The sequence below is a fragment of the Typopeltis vanoorti genome, chromosome 25, assembly GCF_054136105.1.
Source record: "Typopeltis vanoorti isolate ZY-2024b chromosome 25, IOZ_Tvanoo_1.0, whole genome shotgun sequence".
Taxonomy (NCBI): domain Eukaryota; kingdom Metazoa; phylum Arthropoda; class Arachnida; order Uropygi; family Thelyphonidae; genus Typopeltis; species Typopeltis vanoorti.
In genome coordinates this window covers 29,895,550-29,919,513 of record NC_143573.1, presented here as the reverse complement: position 1 = coordinate 29,919,513, position 23,964 = coordinate 29,895,550, and the positions used below count along the sequence as shown (strand labels likewise).

Here is a 23,964-nt window from a genome sequence, read left to right as displayed (position 1 = left end):
CACTCGTTAGTTGGTTTTATTTTAGATATAAGAAATAGTTTTGCTGCTGTAAATGAAGAAGCGAATTTACTAACAGATGAGACAAAATTTAAAGATGAAAAGGAAAGTGTTAAAAAACGAAAAAAAAATGAGTGACGACGTTTCACAATCTAACAGTGAGATTATATTACATGAGAAAGAAAATTTCGCTGTGAACACTTTTAATGTCATTTGCGATAAGCTAATTTTGCAAATTAATGAAAGAACAAAAAGCTATTTCGACATATGTGATATATTTGACATTTTTTTGAAGGAAGATATAGATCGAGACAAGTACACGATTAGTATTGATAAAATTTTACAAACTTATGGGACTGATATTGATCCAGAAAAATTTACTGATGAAGCTAAGCAATTTTTAATAACGATAAAGGAAAAAAATCTTCAATTAAAAATATGTAAAAATTTATAAACGTTAACGTCTACTTTTCCGAACGTAGAAAATATTTTAAAAATATTTTTGACGATGTCTATTTCAAATGCAAGTGCTGAACGCTCATTTTCAGTGTTGAAATGAATAAAAAATTATTTAAGAAGCAACTTGCATCAAAATAAAACAAGTGACCTGTCGTTATTATGCATTGAAACAGATGTAATGGACTCGATCAATTATGATGACATTATAGATATATTTGCTAAAACCAAAGCCAAAAAAAAAAATTTTTAGTTATTAATTTTTTTATTTAAATTTGAAACTGATTTATTTTTATACTTTTTTTAAAATGTAAATATATGTATACCAATGTTTATTGTGTTATTAAAATGAGTTATATGGAAATGTTGACTTTTATTTTCGATAAACTAAAAAAATGCTTATTTTTGAAGACCACATAATGATGTTGTGCCTCGCGCCTCCAAAAGTATAAATGCGGCCCTGGAAAGCGTTTCGTGAAAGGTACGGAATGAAGGTTTAAAAGCCCGATACGAACAAGTCCATGAATTTGCTCGTTGGATTCGAATGATTCCGGCATTGGCATTTATTCCTCCTGCAAAGGTTATTCAAGCATTTGAAGATTTAGTTGAAGCTGATGACTCCCCCCATTGAAGCTTTGGTGATTGCAAACTACTTTGAAGATACATATATTGGAAGAAGACAACGGAAAGACCGGCAATTACCCATTTCTGCAATCGCATTGTGGAATGTTTACACATGAACAATGAATGATTAGGAACTTACCAACAACGGTATGAGGGGGTGGCGCAGGGGATTTCAGGAAACTTGTGTTACTTTATTCCCAAATATTTACCGATTCATTGATTCTTTAAAGAAACAACAAGGGCTGCATAATTTCAAATTACACAACTAATTGCCGGTAATTCAGGCAATCAAAGAAACGAGAAGTATGCTGCAATTTCTGCTAGAATCAAAACAATAGTCCAAGATTTTCAAAATCGTAATGTAATTGATTACCTTAGAGGCATTGCATACAACTTCGAGTTTTAAACAATGCTAATGTGCATTTATTCTATTAAAACAAAATAAATTAGAATAATTAAAAAATTAGGTGTATTATTTACATTTTTGTAGCTTACTCATTATCTACAGGGGGTGAAATGTGCCGGGGGAGAAATGTGCTGGGGGAAAAATGCTGGGGGCAACTTTTCTGGAACCTGGGAGTATTAAAGGCCCTCCATAAAAACTGAATGAGGATATAATTAGCAAGAATGTTAGAACTAGATTTTTTGCTTGGAGAGTGGTGAATTAGTTGAATAGGTTGCCAGAGTCTGTTGTGGGTTCCATGACTGTGATTAAATTCAAAGAAAAGTATGATAGATACTGCACAAATATTGGATAGGTCTTGACATAGTGTTTAGGACCTCCTCGATGAGTCTAAGGACTCCTTGGAGTTGCCGGTATTAATAATAATAATAAAATTACAAAATAATTATAAGAAGAAGAATTTGCAGTCTTTTACCCTTAACTTATGGAAATCAGCATATCACCAGTCTCCACCCACTTTGGCCGAATTTGAATATTATTATTATTACGTGACACCTCCAAGGAGTCCAAAGACTTATCGAGAGAGTGCACTACCCTACAACTCTCCATCTCCACCACACAATCCACTACTAGTATTTAAACAGACAATCACAAACCTGCAAGCCCACCGCGGGTTTCGAATCCGGGAGCCTTTTTGGCAGCAGAGCGGATTACGCTAACCACTCAACCAACCAGGCCGGCAATATCTCCAACAGCCTTGCAGATAAGCATTATTCTGCGTGTATTTCTGTGTACTTATATGTGTTCTTCGGTGATTCTGATGAGTTGTAAGATTAAAAATAAAAATCCGATTTATTTACTTAAAAGGGTGTGCGTGTGTGTGTGTGTAAGGGGAAAAGGAAACCCTCTCTCGCCCACCTCAAAGATAGGCCAAAATTAGCTCTAGAAGAGTTTCTGCAGTTGATGACTATAATCTGATATCATGACCTTTCTTCTATAGACCAAATGATGCTATTTGTTCGTACGTAAATATACACGAATTTATTTTATTTTTTATTATTATTGTTTCGTAACACCTGAAAAGGCTCATCGAGGGAGGGCACTATAATCTACTCCGCCACACACACATCTCACCTACTACTTAATTCTCATATTGTTCAACGCTATCATTTATTTGTAATATGTATAAGTCTACGTCTTATCAAGAAATACTGCTATTATTATTGATATAATTGTATTTCTTATTAGAAAATCTGTCATTACTATTAATTTAATATTAGCAGTATTTATTATTAATAAAATTTTAAAAAATTGACATTATGCTTGAAACATAAACCTTGATTATATGAAAGCAAAGATTAAATCGAATAGGTAAAGAATATAATGGTTCTTGTTTTTTTTTTTTTTTTTTTTTTTTTTTCCCGTTGCAAAAGTTAAGGTATGCGCATTTTTACAGTTAGAATATAGTAATAACCAAAAAAAATATACTAGCAAAGGTTGGTCGATTGGTAGAGCCTCTGCTAGTAATGGCTCACGCAAAATAAAAAATTAAGCACGTTTGAGCGCGGTTAGTAGTTGGAAGGGATTTAATCGTTCGATGCTGTTGGCACATTCTCTCTTGATGAGTCTTTGGACTCCCTGAGGTGTCACATAATAATAATACTGAATTATATGCTGATTCAAACAGAATCCATCATCGTTTGTTATATTTCAAATAGTTCGCGGTAAATTTGAAATGACTTCACTAACTACACAGGAACGTTGGAATGTTTGCTTGAGTTTTTACCGGTAAGTTACGTAAGAAAATTGTATTTTCTGGACATTTAGATCTCTTTGCCTCATTCAGATCGCTCAAATTGCTTCCCAAATAAGCAACCCTCCATCCATAGTTAAAAAGTTTCACGAGAAAGAAATGCCATGATTAAAGCGAATAGCTGCAAAGGCTTCGAAGTAATTATTGTGATACTATTTTTTTATTTTTTTTTCCCTCCTGGAAAATACTTGGGTTTTTAATACCCATCGCAACAGAATAGATGGCCATCTAAGATAGAATATGAGTATTTACAAATTTATATGAAATAAATATTCTCTGTTATGTTTTTTTTTTTGTGTTTTTGTTGAATTTCAGATAGTGTTCATTGTTCACCTGTATTTCATCTTCTCCTTAAATATGTTTCAGCATGATAGCTGGCCAACTGACTTGACTTCACGGAAACGTGAAACCTAATAATAGCATATTAATTCTATTATTATTATTATTTGACATCTCCAGGGAGTCCAAAGACTCATCAAGGGAGATCATCTACTCTACAACTCTGTCTCCACCACTCGCAATCCACCAACAGCATCTATTGCTGATCCCCACCACCAGTATCTCCATAGATGATCACAAACATCCGTGCCCACGGCGTGAATCGAATCCGCAGCCTTTTGGTTGGGGAGCGGATATGCTGACCACTCAGCCATCGAGTGGTAGATATGATGATAGGATGTAATAATAAATTTTGTATAATCCTTTATCCAAGTGCGAGCAAACAAAGTTTGCACCTGAAAGTATCTTCAGAACTGGGGTAAGGTAGTACAACACTGGGAAACTCGTTGCAAAGTGGAGCAAGCTAACATCACTCCTCAAAACGTTATACATATCCGCAAGGAGATGTTTTTTGCATTATGGTAGATACTGTGATAGGAGTGATGTTAGCTTGCTCCACCTTTGCAACGAGTTTCCCAGTGTTGTACTACCTTACCCCAGTTCTGAAGATACTTTCAGATGCAAACTTTGTTTGCTCAAACTTGGATAAAAGATTAAACTAAATTTATTATAGTCTAACCAAGCGAAAAATAAACTTTCAACATCTTTCTCTAAATCCAGAGTAATCTAATAAAAAGGTGGCACACGGTTTGGCAACTCCTATAGGTAGAGATAACCTTGCTAATGATTCTACCTGGTATCTCCACTTGGGCCTGGCTCCCACTGAAGAGACCTCAATAAAGGTCGAAACTAGTCTGGGTAGTGGCCCTTCCCTTAATGCAAAACATTATACATATACGCAAGGAGATGTGTTTTGCATTTTGGGAGATACTCGGAAAGGAGTGATGTTAGCTTGCTCCACCTTTGCAATGAGTTGCCCAGTGTTGTACTACCTTACCCCAGTTCTGAAGATACTTTCAGATGCAAACTTTGTTTGCTCACACTTGGATAAAGGATTAAACTAAATTTATTACAGTCTAACAAGTGAAAAATAAACTTTCAACTTGATGATAGGATGGTTTCCTATCTTAATAATCAACTATTGATATGCATATGATACATTTCACATTTCTTTAAAGCTTTAGCATGAGAGCATGCTATTTTAAATTGAAAATATCAAAGTAGTAATAATATGCTTTAAATTAGCAATTTAAGATGAGGATTGATTGAAAAGCAACATCTTTCATTTATATAACATATTTGTATATTATTATTATTATGGGATACTCCAAGAAGTCCTTAAACTCATTGAGGGGTAGGCCCTAAACATCATGTCAAGAACTATCCAACATTTATGCAGTATCTATCATACTTTGCTTTGAACTCATTCACAGTCATGGCACTCTCAACAGATTCTGGCAACCTATTCTACTCATTCACTACTCTCCAAGCAAAACACCTAGTTCTAACATCCTTGCTAAGTATACTCTTCCATGGATGATCCCTAGTAGTCCCACCACCAAACCTGTTTTGAAAATTTTCCTCTGAAATAATCTTATAAAAATCCCTCAGTAATTGGTGTGTCAATCAGATCACCCCTTTTCTGCTTATCAACCAGTTTCTGTAACCAGAAATCTTCAACCTGTTCTTGTAAGATTCATTCCATAGACCTACTACCAACTTGTTCACTCACCTCTTGACCTGTTCCACCTCCTCATTGCCAAGAAACCGTGGCACCCAGATCTGTGGGCAGTAGTCAAGATGGGGTTTTATCAAGACTCGATAAAAAGGAAACAATAACCCGCTTGTCTCTACTTCTCAAAGTATTCTTTAGTAACCAAGTAATCTGATGAGCTGCTTTAGCCACTTTTGCCATGTGTCCCCTAAACTTTAACTCTCTACCCACTAACACTCTGAAGTCTCTGGCTTTGTCAATTTCCTGGAGTACAGTTCCACCAATGTGATATTAAATCCAACATTATTTCAAAGCCGACTACAGAAACTATAGACGTTTCTTGCAAAATCTGACCAGAGATCTTTCGAGAATACACTTACCGCCATACTACGAATTGCCTTAGCCACTAGAGCAACTGGTAGTATGGCGGCGAGTGTATTCCCGTAAAGTTCACTGGTCAAATTTCCCACGAAAATAATAAATGGTAATCTTTTCACTCCAAAATGTTTCGCTCCATAGCCTTACTCTTTGCCACATCATCATCAAATTCCTGACATGTACCCTCAAAAGGTGTACAGGATATGATAGTACTACATGAAAAATTTACATAATTACTAACTTCCTATCTACAGTTTTCCTCCAAATCAGTCTATTACTTGTCAAGACTCCAATATTATCAGATCTTATATTTCTGTTGTCTAAAGCACAATGTACAATATTAATTTACCTATATCTTGGTCTTCCTCTGGGTCGTTCTTGCCATTTTTTGAGGATATTAGTTATTTTTTCATTTGAAAAAATAACTAATATCCTCAAAAAATATGACCTTACTTCCCGTTACAGACCATATAAAAAGTTGGCATCCCTTAGCCGCTCTACCAAAGATCAACCACTTCCCCTAGACCTACCTGGTGTATACCAGGTCCCTTGCAGCTGCAAATTGTCCTACTTTGGCCAAACAGGCAGAATAACAAATATCAGGATTTCAGAACACCAAGACTACATCCGGTTTCACCAGTACAGCCGCTCTGGGCTGGCAGACCATGCTTTAGATACCCACCATAAAATTCGTTGGAAGAAAACAAAAATAATCCATCGCAGCAAGTTTAAATACGAAAGATTATTCAAAGAATCTTCAGCAGCTCTAAAAAACATTCCTAACCTCAACAAATTTGGGTGCATGAAACTGCGCCAAATTTGGGAGACTTTCATTATGAGAACTTCAGCCCAACTGCCAAGACTACCAAATTAGCCCGCAAGAGGGCACCATTAGGACTTTAGGAACAAAATTAGTTTCTTACTTTCTTCCTCATTTGCTTTGTTAGTTCCTTAGTGCACATACCATATCTTTATGTTCCTGAAGATGGCAATGTGACATTGCCGAAATATAGAAGTGATTCATTAAAGTTATCTTTAATTAATATACTTTATATGCGTTGTTAATTCCGTAAATTAATTACCAGTCACCTTTATCATCTATAACTCCTTTTACAGCACTCTTTCCTCTTCTTAAGCTTCAACAACCTCCAGAATATTTTGCCACCTTCTTGATATTTATTTTCTATATTCTTGCCAAAGTCCTCCTATGACTTTTGTTTAGCTAGTTTTACACAGTGTTTAGCATTCTTGCATTTGTCTTTCTATTCTCTAAGAGCACAAGCTGACTTATTTGACAGGAACTTTTGATATGCTTTCTTCTTTTCCTTCACTGCCTTTTTAACTTCCTGTGTCCACCAGGGAGTTCTGATTTTTTTATCCTTGCAGACAACCTCACCACATGCCTCTCTGGCAGAATCAATCAATGTTTTCTTCTGAGTTTGCCACTGAATCTCCAAGGTTTGATTCCTGTTCTCAAACTCTTTCATTTTTTCTTCAATAATCTTTGTGTATTTTAGTCTACAGTTCACATCTGAGAGCTGCTCAACTTTTATTCGCTTTAAAACTTTCTTACATGTTATTCTTTTCAATATGAAATTCAATTTTATCCTCCTCAAGACTAAATAGTGATCACTTCCAATTTCAAATCCTCTGTAGACTCTGGTGTCCTGTACCAGGGAGAAAACATCGCTATCAACAAAAACATAGTCAATGAGACTTTTCTTATTCCTTGCCTCTTCTCTCCATGTGAATTTGTGCACATTTTTATGTTGGAACATGGTGTTAGTAACAACAAGTCCATGTCCTAAGCAGAAATCCAACAGATATTTGCCATTATTATTAGCTTTGCTCTTTTCTCCAAATTTTCCCAAAATATTTTTGTATGTCTCACAGTCATTTCCTACTCTGCTATTTAGATCCCCAACAAGGACCAACTTTTCCTTTTTCATTGTGTCAGTTGCTTTTTCTAAAACCTCAAAAAATTCCTCCACTTCTACCTTAGTAGAACCTTCTGTGGGTCCATAGGCACAAATAAGTCTCATTGTGCAGTTCCCCATTCTCATATTTGCCCATATCATTCTACTTGAGACTGCCTGCCATTCAAAAAGATTAGCCTCGTATGTTGTGTTGAATACTATGGCTACTCCTTCTTTTCCTTGATTGTCATTGCCTGAATATAACATTTTGTATTTATTGCTCAGAAAGATCTCACCAATTTTTGTCTTTTTTGTTTCAGTCACCCCTATTATGTCGATCTGGTACTTATCTAATTCCTCCGCTAGCTCCATTTCTTTGCCATTCAGGCTTCTTATGTTGATAGTACCAATCTTTAACTCTGGTGATGCTGAGCTGGGGGAGGGGGGTTTCAGATTTGTTCCAGTAGCTGACTTTTCGCCATTCGCCCTGGTTCCCTGGAGATAACAACGGGGGCCTTGTTTAACCGTGCAACGCCCCAGCCGGCATGAAATTTTGTCATGTCGTGCCATCATTTTTTATTTTGGTTTAACCAATAAGAATACAAATTGGTAGGCTAAATCCCAAATTGCCAGCCCATCCTCATTCGTTCAGTATCCAAGTAGATACTCAACAGGGTGCACCACGAGAAGGTGAGGATTGGACATTAGGTCAGAAGCCCTGGTCGGTTCTCCGCATTTCTTTAAAGGCTATGTGGAGGTCTCCTCTTAGTTATACAGCTTTGACCCTTAAGCACCCCAAGTGGCTAAATCAGGTCATCAAATCACTTGGTTACTGAAGAATACTTTGACGAGCAGAGACAAGCAAGTTATTGTTCCTTTGACTACTGTGCCCAGATCTGGGTGCCGGGGTTTCTTCTTGATGTGGAGGAGGTAGAGAGGATCCAGAGGCGAGTTGTCAAGATAATAGCAGGTCTATGGAATGAACCTTATGAGAACAGATTGAAGATTTGTGGGTTGCAGACATTGGTGGATAGGCATAAGAGGGGTGACATGATTGAGACATTCAAATTACTGAAGGGTTTCTATAAGATTAATTCAGAGGATATTTTTCAGAACAGGTCTGGTGGTGAGAGGACTAGAGGCCATCCATGGAAACTGGGCAAGAGTGTTGTTAGCAAAGGTGTTAGAACTAGGTTTTTTGCATGGAGAATGGTGAATGAGTGGAACAAGTTGCCAGAGTCTGTTGTGGGTGCCATGACAAGGCAAGGTATGATAGATACTGTGTGTGAAGCCGAACAGTTGTTGACATGATGTTTAGGTCCTCCCTTGATGAGTCTAAGGACTCCTTGGAGTTGCCCGTAATAATAATAATAACTTTGTTTGCTTATACTTGGATAAAGAATGAAACCAAGAATATAATTTCTTGCATCAAAAACTTTCAACATCTATCTCTAATCCAAAGTACTATAGTAATAAGATGTGACACATTTTGATGTGACATAAGATGTGACACATAGTTGTATATGGAAATATGACCTGCATTACTTCAACCTTGGTATCACTTCTGGATCTGGCTCTCACTGATGAAACCTCAATAAAGGTCGAAACCAGTCTGGTCCCTTCTCATAATGCACAGCATTATACGTATCTGTAAGTTTATAGGCATTGCATTATGGGATACCAAGGCAATTGATGTGAAGCCATTAGCCTCTATGTACAAGTAGCCCAGTTGTGAAGTGACTTCATGCAAAAACTTTGTTTACTTACTCCTTTCTTTTAGTGTTGCATGGTGATCAGCAATCATATTAGAATTTATGGATTTTACAACCATGTTATAAATAACTCTTAATTTCCCAACGTTTCGATCATATTAAGATCAGATCGTTATCTGGAGCATATACAAATATATAGGACAAGCTGAGTTACATTACATACAGTAAGCTAGAGAAACAATGATTTGATCATAGGTTATTTTACTGGCATGACCTCTAGTGAAAAAAAAAAAAATTAATTTATTTAGAAACTACATCAAGCTAAATTCTGTTTATGATAACATGAATAAGCATTCAATCTTATAGATAGTTTTCGTTCAGTAACAATGATGTCCTATTTTTAGCATTACAATTGTTATTTTTGATTTGGGATCGTGAATTATCTACAGTTACTTACTTACACTTGCATAAAAAATAAAACCAAGAATATAAATTCTTGGCATCTTTAATTGCATAAGTAGTTCATGCCTCAGTAACTTGCTCACATTTTATAATAGTGACAGCTTGATAAAGGTAATGAATGGGTGATACTGCTAGGCTTTGCAAATGCCTTTGACAGGATAACATGGAATTCAAGTTAGTAAACTGCAGCACATGGGGGATGGATTTAGGGTAGGTAAGGTGGACAGGATGGTGGATGATGGACAGCTATCACAAAGTAGTTCATTCAGGAATAGAGTCAAAAAGAAGACCTGTGACTAGTTGCGTGCTTCAGGGTTCTGTTCTTGGACTGCTACTATTTAATTTCTACATTAATGATATAAGAGAGGATCTGAGAGGAACTGTTTAGTTGTTTGCTAATGATGCAAAGTTGGGTAGAGCAATAATTAATACAGATTATGTCAAAATTGTTCAGGATGATTTGGTTAGATTGGCAGACTGAGCAAATGAGAATGGATATCAGTTTAATGTGGCAAAGAGGGGTGCTTAAGGGTAAAAGCTGTATAACTGAGAGGAGACCTCCACATAGCCTTTAAAGGAATGAGGAGAAGCGACCAGGGCTTCTGATCTAATGTCCAATCCTCACCTTCTCGTGGTGCACCCTGTTGAGTATCTACTTGGATACTGAACGAACGAGGATGGGCTGGCAATTTGGGATTTAGCCTACCAAATTGTATTCTTATTGGTTAAACCAAAATAAAAAATGATGGTACAACATGACAAAATTTCATGCTTGTTTAACCGGGCGATGGCTGGGGCATTGTCCGGTTAAACAAGACCCTCGTTGCTTTTGCCAGGGAACCAGGGCGAACAGCAAAAAGTCAGCTACTGGAACAAATCTGAAAACACTCCCCCCCAGCTCAGCATCACCAGAGTTAAAGATTGGTACTATCAACATAAGAAGCCTGAATGGCAAAGAAATGGAGCTAGCGGAGGAATTAGATAATTACCAGATCGACATAATAGGGGTGACTGAAACAAAAAAGACAAAAATTGGTGAGATCTTTCTGAGCAATAAATACAAAATGTTATATTCAGGCAATGACAATCAAGGAAAAGAAGGAGTAGCCATAGTATTCAACACAACATACGAGGCTAATCTTTTTGAATGGCAGGCAGTCTCAAGTAGAATGATATGGGCAAATATGAGAATGGGGAACTGCACAATGAGACTTATTTGTGCCTATGGACCCACAGAAGGTTCTACTAAGGTAGAAGTGGAAAAAGTTTTTGATGCTTTAAATAAAGCAACTGACACAATGAAAAAGGAAAAGTTGGTCCTTGTTGAAGATCTGAATAGCAGAGTAGAAAATGATTCTCAGACATACAAAAATATTTTGGGAAAATTTGGACAAAAGAGCAAAGCTAATCATAATGGCAAATACCTGTTGGATTTCTGCTCAGGACATGGACTGGTTATTACTAACACCATGTTCCAACATAAAAATGTGCAAGAATTCACGTGGAGAGAAGAGGCAAGGAATAAGAAAAGTCTCATTGACTATGTTATTGTTGATATTGATGTTTTCTCCATAGTGCAGGACACCAGAGTGTACAAAGAATTGGAAGTGATCACTATTTAGTCTTGAGCAGGATAAAATTGAATTTCATATTGAAAAGAATAACATGTAAGAAAGTTTTAAAGCGAATAAAAGTTGAGCAGCTATCAGATGTGAACTGTAGACTAACATAAACAAAGATTATTGAAGAAAAATTGAAAGAGTTTCAGAACAGAAACCACACCTTGAAGATTCAGTGGCAAGCCTTGAAGAAAACCCTGATTGATTCAGCCAGAGAGGCATGTGGTGAGGTTGTCTGCAAGGATAGAAAAATCAGGACTCCATGGTGGACACAGGAAGTTTAAGAGGCAGTGAAGGAAAAGAAAAAATCATATCAAAAGCTTCTGGCAAATAAGTCAGCTTTTGCTCTTAGAGAATACAGAGACAAATGTAAGAATGCTAAACACTGTGTAAAACTAGCTAAACGAAAGTCATGGGAGGACTTTGGCAAGAATATAGAAAATAAATATCAAGAAGTTGGTAAGATATTCTGGAGGTAGCTGAAGAAGCTTAGAAATGGAGGAAAGAGTGCTATAAAAGGAGTTAAAGATAATAAAGGTGACATGAAAACAGGGGAAAAAGATATCCTTGAAGCATGGAGTAATTACTTCAAAAAATTACTAAACGAAACAAGCAGAGATGACAGCACAGTGGTAAAAAACACTGCCCAGGCATGCAGTCAGGAATACATACTTGAAGTAGAAAAAGCCATGAAAGGCTTGAAATGTGGAAAGGCAGCATGAGTATATGACATTCGACCAGAAATGCTGAAGTATGGTGGTATGAAAGTCTTACAGTGGCTGCACTGCATAGTTCAAAAGGCCTGGACAGAGGGACGAATTCCCGATGATTGGAGTAGAGCTCTAATAGTGCTCATATATAAAAAGGGAAATAAAACTGAATGTGAGAATTACAGAGGTATTTCCCTACTGAGTGTTCATGGCAAGATCTGTGCAAGTATACTTGATAAACGGTTGAGAAGAATTGTGGAAGAAACGCTTGGTGAAGAACAAGCTGGATTCAGGCCAAATAAAGGCTGTCAGGATCAGATCTTCACTTTACGACAAATAGTCGAGAAAGCATGGGAATATAATATAGATCTGTATTTAAGTTTTGTCGATCTGGAAAAGGCATATGACAAGGTGCCAAGAGAGAAGCTATTCAATATGCTACAGTTATATCGTGTCAATGGGGCATTATATCAAGCAATACTTAATCTGTATTTCAGTTGTAAGTCGGCAATTAGAATTGAAGGATGTACAGGAAGATGGTTTAATGTTAAATCTGGTGTGAGACAAGGATGTACATTTTCCCCTTTGTTATTATCTATATGAATCACATTATAAAGGAAAGTGGTATTAAACATGATATCAAAATTGGAGATGTTAATGTCAGCTCTTTGTTTTATGCGAATGATGTTATACTTCTGAATAAATCCGCTACAAGTTTGCAAGATTCCCTGACTAAATTGAATAACTGTTGTAATAGATATGGTATGAAGGTCAGCATTAAAAAGACAAAGACAATGAAAATAGGTAGAACTGTTGAAAATGTCAACTCTGTTGTGAACATGGAACCTGTGTAACAAGTAAAACATTTCAGTTACTTACGCATGATTTTCAGTGAAGATGGTAAATTAAATATAGAAATAGACAACAGAATCAACAAAGCTGGTATGGTGGGAAGTCAATTGAATAAATTCATATGGAATAAGAGAGAAATTAGTCGGAACACTAAATTAGCTGTATACAAGACAGTGTTCAAACCAGTTTTAACTTATGGATCTGAGAGCTGGGTCAGAAGTAAAACACTTGACCAAAGACTAGATACCGAAGATATGAGAGTCCTGAGAAAGATTAGAGATGTGAACAGATGGCATCAATTGCAATATCATATTAAAAACAAGGATATTAGGAAAGAACTTGATATTGTCGGCATACAGGAATGCGTTAATCTCAGGTGGTATGGTCACTTAAACAGAAAAGAAGCAAGAAAAGATTAGCAAAACAAGTGTTCTCTGCCAAGTTGGCAAGAACGACCCAGAGGAAGACCAAGATATAGGTAAATTAATATTGTACATTGTGCTTTAGACAACAGAAATATAAGATCTGATAATATTGGAGTCTTGACAAGTAATAGACTGATTTGGAGGAAAACTGTAGATAGGAAGTTAGTAATTATGTAAATTTTTCATGTAGTACTATCATATCCTGTACACCTTTTGAGGGTACATGTCAGGAATTTGATGATGATGTGGCAAAGAGTAAGGCTATGGAGCGAAACATTTTGGAGTGAAAAGATTACCATTTATTATTTTCGTGGGAAATTTGACCAGTGAACTTACGAGAATACACTCGCCGCCATACTACCAGTTGCTCTAGTGGCTAAGGCAACTCGTAGTATGGCGGCAAGTGTATTCTCGAAAGATCTCTGGTCAGATTTCGCAAGAAACGTCTATAGTTTCTGTAGTCGGCTTTGAAATAATGTTGGATTTAATATCCACTTCATTTATATAATTTTGTATCGCCGATGTGAAGCCTTTTGGCTATTTATTTTAGTAAATAAGTATTAATACACTTAATGTATATGGTGCAGCATGTCGAGAAATATAAAAGTACGCGTTTAAATTAGAACTAATATTACAATATTGTAGTTTAAATCACAGAACTAATGCTACAATATTGTAGTTTCCTCAGGCCAACATCATTAAATTAACTTCTGGTAAGTTTCATTGACATATCCCATTCTGATCAAAAATTTATAATATTATTCAGTATTAAAATTGATTATTGTATTATTAAATTGATTTTAACGATGTTGGTTTGGGGAGAAAAAAAACACGGTGGTGAGAAAAATGTTTATGCATTGTAACTCGCCATAGAAGTCAGAGCAGGGGAAGCAGCAGAAGGATGTCGACTTGTCAGCGAATGCTTACCGTCGAATATAACTTGCCCTTGCGTATAACTGGCACCCCTGATTTCACTTTACGAAAAAAGATATTAAAAGGTTTTGCATATATACCTCCCACGCAAAAAACAACATGCCCTCCCCAACAGCCATTTTATATACGGTAGATGCAAAAAAAAAAAAGTTTTATTGTATCCCTGAATAAGGTACAGAGACTTTTGCAGTCTGTATAATATATTTCTCAACAAATAGTGCAATTAGAGACAGCTGGAATAAAAATGGCGCCTAACTAATGAATCGCATGTACCCCTCTCACAGAAACTATGCTGTATAGGCAAGCAAAACCATATGCTGCACTGGAAACACAGTATCTAACTAAAACTATTGTCCAATTTTTCAATTATATGAAATAAGTGTTTGTCTGATTGCATTTGAAATTCTCGATGTCATTATGACAGATCACAGAGGCTAACTTCAAATAAAATTCTACCACGAATTAAAACATGCCATATAATGCTTGAATGAGTTCCCCCTTCCAGCTCAAATGCAAACAAGGCAATAAAAACCAATCATGGGTTGAAACTTTGTGTGAGTTGAGCCCGCCAGTAATGAGAAGTTCTGTCGGAACGATAAACAACACCTCATCGTGAATGTCTTAAAACTAAGAAATATATAGTGAATGTTGTTATGACAGTGCAGATGTTATGGAATTCAGTTGAAGAGAATTAGCATTTAAACTTGAAAATTGTCGCTTCCATTTGTCTTTGGGTTGCGTGATCTTTTGTTAATACCGAACTAATCAAATTTATGTCTTCATAGCTGCTCTCTCCTGTAAAACAAAATTTAACTTGTACATATTGTAACAATTAAAAAAAAAAGCTGAATAATTTATAAGCATATAAAAGGATATCACATGTAAATCGTTGACGTGCCAGCAAAATTCTCGGGCGTGCCACAGGTTTGCCACCACTGCCCTAGGCCATGTAGTTGTGATCCAAATTTGCTGACATAGAGCTGTTAAAATTTTAACTGCCTCTTCTCCCAGGGCTTTGAGAAGCTCAATGGGTATTCCATCTCCTCCTGGTGCTTTCTTACTGGATAGCTATTGCAGTACCCACCTAACTTCACTCTCAGTGGTACTGGCTCCTGTGTATAATCCTGCTCTTCAAATTTCTCAGTAATTTTGGAGTCCTTTCTGTGATTCATTTACATGGGCTTTTAAATTGAATTAGCCAGTTTCATGCAGAGGTAACAGGTTTTTCCCTTCCCACAAAACCAACTGTTTCACTCACACTTTTTCTCCTATGTAATGTGATAACCACTCACTAACTTAAAATGCTTTTCATGATTTTGCTGGTGACAGTCTCTATTCCTCTTTTTCTTTTCATAAACCATATATTTCTCAAGCATAATGATCTTCCATAACCAGCTATCTTAAATACTGACCGCAAACTTGAACAGTGTCTTAAACACAGCCTAATGAACTTCACTTACTGAAACAGTCCTATCCTATTTCTTATTAGAAAGATTTATCTTCACTTTCTTTTATCTTTGATATAATTAAAATTTGCCAATCAGGATCAGATTTTGCCTCTTCTCTTTCTTGGCGGAAACTCATCACGTCCATAGTTTTCCCTACCTACTAAAAGCTTGGTATCATTTTCTCTTCTTTCTATACTATTATTCTTTCTGTTATAGCTGTAAGTGTCCTCCTGCGATGAGTCTTCGGACTCCTTGGAAGTATCAGGAATAATAATAATAATATACTTTAGAACTCCTAACACCACATAAATTCCAAATTTGTGCACCCATAGAAACTGGGTTTCCCATTTGGAGTAGTGCACCAACAACCTTCCAAAATGCTCAAAGCTATCAGTAAAGAACAGTCCTATCAGTAAATCTGTACTCTCATCTATGCTATTCCTCCTTTACATTAATGACCTTCTCTCTCTGACTTCAAATCCTATTCACAGCATTGCCAATGACCAGGCCTGTTTCTACATTTTGCAGGGCCCTGTGCGAAATGGAAAAGCGGGGCCCCTGAAAGTTAGTAACATTTATGGAAATTTTAAATGGAAGAATATCTTGTTAATTAATTAATTAAATCAAATATGAAAAATATTTATGCACATAAATAAACAAGTATGCTCTTTAGCATCAATTTAAGTAAAGGGAAAAAATAAATGTGTTTGTATGTACGTGATATATTATTTTATTATGTAAGTACATATTATATAAATATGCCAGAACAATGATTTATTTAATAATATAAATAAATCATAAATAAATAAATAATATAATAATATAAAAATACAGTATAAAAAATATCCATTTTTACTATAAAGAATGAAATATATGTATAACAACTTATAAGATTTAAAAGAAATCTTAATATATTAAATTTTATTTAACCTAATGCATTTATCAATAAAATCATTTATAACGCAATCAGAATTCAAATTTTTTGCAATTTCATGCTCTATAGATATTATTGCCAGGGACGACAAGCGTTCTTGAGACATAGAAGATCGCAAATAGGTTTTATTAATTTTAATTTGGAAAATGATCTTTCTGCTGATGCGACCGTAACTGGACTGGTCAATAATATTTTAAATGTCGTAGTAATATTTGGATGAATATCTGACAAATTATTTGCACTTATGAATTTTAAAATATTAATGGGTGCATCTTCTGGAACAATATTTCTAAAAATAATTAATTCATTATAAAATTCAGATTCATCAATATTTGTATTTAATTTTTGATACAGCTGTTTGCAGCAAAATTTTAGTTCATTTTCTGTCATTTTTCTTATTAATTTCATATCATAAAGGAATACAAATTATTTTTTGTGAATTTCATACAATTCAAATCTTTTTTTGACAGATTGTAGAGCAGTATCTAAAATTACAAAAAAAGAAATTTATCCTAAAATTATCTTTCTTATCACCTATGTGTGATTCATCAGGCGTTTCATAATCAAAAAATACTTTTCTTCGACGTACTGAACTTTCTTTAAATTTAATTTCTAATAGATGTGACAGTTCTTTAGCACTCTCAAAACAGCTATCAAATCCTGATATTCTCTTCTCTTCCAAGTACTGCACTAACAACTCTTTAATATGCTTAGTTGCTACGTCTATGGGAATTTTTGCATTTTGTAATACTTTACTTACTAAATAAGTTTTGACAAAAAGCTCATACCAAATTACAAGGCTTAGTATAAACTCAAATGAATCTATTTGTTCATATATTGAAACCACTTCTACTTTGATAGTATTATCTGATGCAGTTTTAGATAATTCTTTTAGTGCATTTAAAAATTCTGGAATTTGAAAACGTACAGCTCTAACTGATTCTATTCTACATTCCCATCTTGTATCACATAACGGTTTTGGAGTTAATTGTTTAACAAATTTCTTTAATATGTCCCAACATGAAGTTGAGGCAGCAAATAATGCATATATTTTTTGTATAACATTAAAAAAAATTATTGCTATAATTGATGATTTTGCGACATCCCCTAAAATCAAATTTAAATTATGACAGACGAAAGGAGTATAAAATGCCTTTTCGTTTTCATTTAAAATGTAAGCACGGACTACCTTAAATGCTCCTTTCATATTCACTCCGTTATCATATCCTTCCCCTCTACAATCTGAAAATTTAAGATTTAATTTATTCAAAAGTGATTTTATATTTTCATATGTATCATTAGTTGTTAAAAACATCAAAAAGTGTTCACGAATTTCAATATCTGCTTCAAATATATGTAAAAATCTAAAAATTACTGAAATTTACTCCTGATGACTAACATCAGGAGTACAATCAAGAATTATTGAATAGTACTTTGCCTGTCGTATCATTTTTACAATATTTTGTTGAATTTTGGTTCCCATATCAACAATTAATTCATTTTGCACAATGGGTGATAGATATGAATTTTGTTTCTTACCTATAATTTTTTCCCCAAACATCGCATTAAATGGTCTTTTAAAAGTGGATCAAATTCACAATTAATTCTATGATTCCTAAAAAATTACCATTATGGGCTGTGTACAAAGTATCAAAATTACCTCTAAAAGCTAAATTATGTTCGGATAAATAATGAATTGCTGCTACTATTCATCTAAAAACATTTCATAACTGTTCTGCTTCAAATTTTATGACATTTTGATTTGCATGATCAATTGTATTGTGATTTTTTAAATTACATTCCATTTGTGTCCACTAATACATGCATTTCATGTGCACTGGATTTCGTTAGTGCGACTTTAATCTTTCACTTACATGTTGCCAGTTAGAAAAGCCATTATTAGATAAAAATTTATCATCAGAAGAAAATAATATGCAACAAAAACAAAAAATAGAGTTGGAAGAGTTTGAATATATAAGCCATCTTCTGTTTTGCTTCCATTTGCAATTGTCCTAACATAGTGAGCTGTAGAAAAACATCTCTTGTTGTCATCTTTTGGAAAATCATTTTCAGTCAGAGGAGACGGTGGACTATGTTGTACAATTTGTGTTAGTGTTGTGTTGTGCAAAATTTTGAGCCATGTTGCTGGATCATTAATAGTAAATAGTTCACCTTCCTCTGGTGTCTCAGTTTTAGGATCTTCAACACTCAATTGTTTGACCAAACGCATCATGTTCTCCTTGATCTTAAAAATGCAGTGCAGTGCCAACAAAAGAACGACACGCTGTTATCAGTATAATTTTAATGTATTTTCACGAAAAATTCGGTGTTTATTTTACCAAAAAATACATAAAAATATTTCGCTTACTATAACAATACTTGGTTGTAAAATTGTATACATATATTTTTCTATATAAGAATATTTTTATATAATCATTACAATATTTAATTTATATAATAATTAAAAAAAATGAATTGATTTTCTTTTTTCAATTGGCGCGGGGCCCTGTGCCACCGCACAGTTCACACACCCATGAATACGGCCCTGCCAATGACAGCACTCTTTATTCCTCTTCCTCATTTGAAGAACCCTGCAGTACTTAAACACCAATCTCCTCGACATTCACAAATGGGTAGAAGACAATTTAGTAAATTTCAATGCCATAAAATCTCAAGTCTGCTTTATTACCTGCAAGAGAGATCCTACCTCGCTCCCTCTATATGTTTGATAATGTTTCAATTTCCTTTCAAGCTCAGCTTTCACATCTACTTATACTGCCACAAACATATTCCATACATAGTCTTCTCAGTATCTAAAAGCTTGGTGTTCTTTTCTGTTCAAATCATTAGTTCTCTTTCTTTCAACTCCTAACATTTTATTAATCTCAGATATGCTTAACCTTGGAATATTGTTTCCACATTTGGGGTGGTGCACCCAAGATCTCCCTAAGATAATAATACATTTAGTTTAATTCTTTATCCAAGTGTAAGCAAACAAAGTTTGCGCCTGAAGTATCTTCAGGACTGAGGCAACTCGTGGTAAAGGTGGACCAAGCTCTCATCACTCCTTGTCTCAGTATCTCCCATAATGCAAAGCACATCTCCTTGCGGACATGTATAATGCTATGCATTATGGGAAGGCCCACTATCCAGACCGGTTTCAACCTTTATTGAATGTTCAAGTACAGGTCAAACTCCAAAAACTCAGTGTTGTTTCCCTCAGTAACAGGCTCACCCTGCCACTGAGAAGAACTCTCAGAACCAGTTGGCTCTAAACTGTGGCAGGTTCACCCCACCACCGAACAGAGCTGCTCATATATCATCCGACGGGGGTAACAGCAATAGCCATGCCTCAATTAACTTCACAGGCTACAGCATTGCTATTCATTACCCCCCCACCCAGGATCTGGGTGACAACAACAGCCGAGCCTCAGTTAAAACTTCATGGGCTACAGCATTGCCATTCATCACCCAAGCTTCCAACTGGTTTCGACCTTTATTGAGGTCTCGTCAGTGTGAGCCAACCCAGAAGTGGTGATACTAAGGCAGAAGCAATGGAGAAGTCATATTTACCTATATGAGTTGCTAAAAGGTGTACCACCTTATTATTAAATTACTCTGGATTTAGAGAAAGATGTTGGAAGTTTTTTTCACTTGGTTAGACTATAATAAATTTAGTTTAATCTTTTATTCAAGTGTAAGCAAACAAAGTTTGCGCCTGAAGTATCTTCAGGACTGAGGCAACTCGTCGTAAAGGTGGACCAAGCTCTCATCACTCCTTGTCTCAATATCTCCCATAATGCAAAGCACATCTCCTTGCAGACATGCATTAAGGGAAGGGCCACTACCCAGACCAGTTTCGACCTTTATTGAGGTCTTGTCAGTGAGAGCCAAACCCAGAAGTGGTGATACTAAGTTAAAAGCAATGGAGAAGTCATATTTACCTATACAAGTTGCCAAAAGGTGTACCACCTTATTATTAACTAAGAATTGGTAATATTCAGAAGAAGGTAGTTGCTTAATAGATGACTCTTCCCTACTGACTTCCTTTAGAAACTTTCCCATAGGCAGTTTGTTTCTGCGCTGTGCTTTTCTTTAGGTACTTTCATGGGCGCTTCTCCTCTGAACTGGCCACTGCCATTCCTCCACTTTCTTCCACCCATATGAGAACTTACACCTATTCAGTTTTTTCCACCAAGTTAAACCTCCAACTCTAAGAAAGATATAGTAGGCTACTTGTTTCTCCATATTCACTTATCTACACATGGCACTGTAGTGTTATAGATCTTGCCATCTTTCATGTATGGGATCATCATTAAAAAAAACCCAAAAAACTCGTAGATGTGCTCCAGTCACCCACTAGTAAATGTTCCATTTTTGTGTTATGCATTTTCTATAGATATTTTCACGAGGTGCTGCTCCACTGAAATGTCCACTTTTCTCTAATCATGTAAAAACATGAGCAACTGTTGGTTATCATCCAGTTCAACTTCAGACTTATTTAACTAACTTCTCATCCTCTTCTTTCATACCATCTGTCTCTGTTCTTTGGAACAGTCTTTCTCATGCTGGTTTTTCTCCATGCATTGTAACTTCCAGCATTTTCAATAAATGCATTAAAGTTTCTTAACACAGGAGGTTGAGGAAGGAACTTGCACATAGTAGCTATAAGATAATAGTGCTTTGCACTGTTATCTTATAGCTACTGTGATAATTAATATTTAAAAAAAATTAATAGATTTATTATTATTATTATGAATGCTTTTCAAGTGTATCCAAGGGCTCATCAAAGGAGGGTCCATTTAGACACGCATACTTAAATACTCGTATCTTTCCTTGAACACATTCATCAAAGTCTCACTTATAACATCAAATGATAGCTCATTCCACCCACTCATCACACTCCACAAAAAGAATATGGATCTTACATACTTCCTAATACCCTTAGATCTTCAAGGGATGACCCTATATTTTACCCTCCACCTGCCATAAGCTGTAAAATCTGACCTGTATCTATATTAAGTGATCCGTAGTGTTATATATGTAGTGTTCCTATGCACAATTTTGTGTGCCAGTTATCATCTTAGTTACTGACCACTGAATCCTTTTTAACTGTCTCCTTTAGAACCAGGTGACATATCTATGCACAGAAGTCCAGATGTGATCGTATCAAAACTGTGAAGTGTGAGAATAATTTCGTTGATCCTACAAACTAGTATTCTCTTTAACAGTCGGCGCAGTTATCTGATGGAATGACTTAACCACCACTCCCAAACTTCAGTTCACTGTTCACATAATCCTCCAGTTTCCAGCTTCATTGAAGCAGTAAATCAGTGTATGTGTGTATATATATATATGTAGAAAGTATTTTACCTTGGGTATAATAAATGTTAAAAATACCAAGGATAAATATTAAGATTAGTGATCAGAGCTTATTCTACGTTTACCAAGAGTTGCCTTGGTCTTACACTACTTTGAGGGTCAGCCAGACTTCCAATACGTGCAGGCGCAAACTTGACTTGTTTGTCTGTTTGCTTACTTGTTTGCTAAGGACAAACTCTATTTCTGAAGATTACAACTGCAAATTCAGACAAATCAGTTTGTGGCAATTTGTATAACTGACAATTTCAAGTAGAAAGCAGGTACACGTTCAAATTTTCAAATCGTGTGCAAAGAGATCACCTGATAGCACTCAACAGGATAAAAAGCTGCACTAAGTGAATTGTGTTAGAAGGAAGCTCTTTTCATGAAGGAATAAAGTTGCAAACTGGAATGTCTTGTAATGTTTCAAAGACAATGGAATGTGTTCTAGACATCTGCTGAGAGGTCGCCCTCACTCTACCACAGAGCATGAAGACAGATTTTTGGTTATAACAGCAAAAATAATTGATGCACAATTATTGCAGGTCAACTTGCAGGTTGGCTTCATTCAAGCACAGGTACGTGGATATCTCAACAAACTGGCAAGATGTCTGCAACAAGTTAGCCTATAGGCCCAAAGGCTTGTAGTCTGCTCCCTTTATCCACAGCTCATTGCATATGATTAGCCACAATCCAGGTGATCACTTTCACTAACTGGAGGAAAGTGCGAAACCCTCACTCGCAATTACACCCTCTGATGAAATAATCAGATATAAAACTTTTGATCCCATGTGCCCTCATTTACATGCTGCCTGTGATAGTTGTCTCTCGACAACTCAAGAAATTCATTTTCCTTATTCCCAAATGCCATCTCCTCATTCCAGTCTATACTGCCATAATAATTAAAATCACCTATAATTATCACCCTTCTTTGTCCACTAACAAGTTTTTTATACATTTCTTCATCACTCTCCACATTCTCCGGCCTATAGCAACATCTAACTAAATATGTCTTCCTGTCAACCTCCACCTCACACCACATTGCCTCATAACCATTGGCACTATTTCCCTCTTTCATGTCTACCTTATGTGGGCATAATTCCCCTACTGTCATCAGCAGCACTCTCCCTCCCTTCTTGTCCTTTCTATCCTTATGAAAAATACTCTACCCTTCCATTTCTATTCTCATTTCTATTATCATCTTCATTCAACCATGTTTCACTTATTCCAATGATTCTGGGACAAATAGACTCAATGAACCATTTCATCTCCCTTATTTCTGATACTTCTGGCATTTGTAAATAAACACAGCAGTTCACTTTTAGGTCTATAATCAGTCCTACCCAAGCCACATATTGATTGTGATTTCCCCACCACACCTGCCCTTGTCCAATCACCTTTATCACTGCTTACCATGCATATCTGCTCAGTCTCAACTTCCCCGCTCACATCCGGATCTATTCCATTTCTATGCTGATCATCCCCATACATACATTCACTACTGCTTCCAACATCCACTTTCTCTATAGCATACTCCCTGTCTACCCAGGCTCTCTTTGTTTCCCTGTTTTTCTTGCACTCCTGTTCTCTCTCTCTTCATCTCTCGCACTACTACTGTTTCCATTGCCAAGCACTTCTGTCTCTCTTCAGTATGACTCTACTGATCAAATCTTTCACTTCAGTTTTTAATTCTGATCTCTTGTTTCCATCACATACACTGCACTTCCATCTAGCAGCAGTTTCTACAGAACTTACTCCAAAGCCATTTAAATAGTAGAATCTAATGTGTATACTTCAGTGAAGGTACTGTTTTGTAATCTCATAGCCCCATGCTTTAAATAAATAACAAAGTAGACTATTTCATGAAA

General features: G+C 35.8%; 1 protein-coding gene across 3 annotated transcripts in view; it reads left to right on the top strand.

Annotated features, from left to right (window-relative positions):
- The first annotated feature begins 2,666 nt into the window (after positions 1-2,666).
- LOC150092629 (uncharacterized) overlaps positions 2,667-23,964 on the top strand; it is a 117,834-nt gene continuing 96,536 nt past the window's right edge. The window contains exons 1-2 of one of the 3 annotated variants that reach the window (XM_090414694.1): positions 2,667-2,851; positions 21,861-22,070. The gene's annotated coding sequence lies outside the window, so the exon portion shown is untranslated. Of the gene's footprint in view, positions 2,852-2,959; positions 3,269-21,860; positions 22,071-23,964 lie in introns of those variants that run through there. The other 2 variants (XM_090414693.1, XM_090414692.1) reach the window with 2 other exon arrangements.